We start from the raw sequence: 1,156 nt of genomic DNA on the forward strand, positions 1-1,156 counted from the left end.
AAACTATGAAGGCCAGTTGAGGTTGCGGAGCTTTGTGCTTTGGGTGGATTGTGCTGTGCTGACGCAGCCCTGACGGCCAGGTGATTGGGCCTCCCTTGCACTGGAGCAGTCGGTGGTACAGTACTCCACCCACCCATGCAGCCCCTGCAGGGGTGTGTATGCAAGCGAGTGCTGTGCAGGCATCTCATGGATGAGAGGCATGACAGGCGTGTGGCTAGAGGGTCGCATGGTTCCATTGTGCATAGTTAACTTGTGCGAGTGGGCGCCCTGAGGGCGTGCGTCGGGTTGAATACCACCATTCTACACGTCCGCCGCGCCTTCACCCCCGCTGATGTGGTATGTCACGCTCAGCCGCGCCACCACGCGCGACAACCTGTACACTACACATTGCGAGCTGACGCCGGCCGATTTGAAGCAAGTGCATGAGGCCGCTTTTGCCGCCGACGCGGCCGCCGCGCAGGCTGCATGCCCCTGACACAAGTGCATCGCCTCCCGACCCTTGCCTGCCGAGCGCAATGCTCAGAGCATCGCGGCATCATGCATCCCCCTCAAGCACCTGCCTGCTGGCAGCGCGAATGCATGGCTAGGTGACCATATACAGCACAAGTGAACGCGGCGTGGCTGGTGCTGTTGTGCGGGCTCCCGCTCAGCATTGTGCGAAGCATTCAACAGTGTCACATACAATGCGCAAAGCCAGGCTTTGACAAGGGGGCGTTGGCTGCCAGGGCCGTTGCACATTGGGGCAAGTGTGCTGAGCGAGCCGCTGCCAAAAGCGGCCTGGTCGCTACCGTTTCTGTAGCAGCTTATCAATATCATATTTTCAACCATAACAGCAATATGGAGGGCGGGCATCGTGCTGTATAAACCAGAGTTGAACCTTGCGAAATAGGGCGGTCCCATTACCGGGTGTTGAAGTGGATCTAACGGGCTTATAACATCATATATTCTACTATATGAGCCACAAGGAGGCCGAGGGTCGTGTTGACGGAGGTGCGGATACATGCGGGCCCTCAAACACGCACTTCCCTGCCTGTGAGTGCCCTAGAAAGCGCTTTTCATATATTACAAGCTCAATGGGCGCGGCGGTCCGAGCTCCAGTGCCCTCCCTGAGTAACCAGCACTCGGGGCGCGGTGCCCGGTTGGGTCGCCCATAAGG

The sequence above is a fragment of the Monoraphidium neglectum genome, assembly GCF_000611645.1.
Source record: "Monoraphidium neglectum strain SAG 48.87 unplaced genomic scaffold scaffold00366, whole genome shotgun sequence".
Classification (NCBI taxonomy): Eukaryota; Viridiplantae; Chlorophyta; class Chlorophyceae; order Sphaeropleales; family Selenastraceae; genus Monoraphidium; species Monoraphidium neglectum.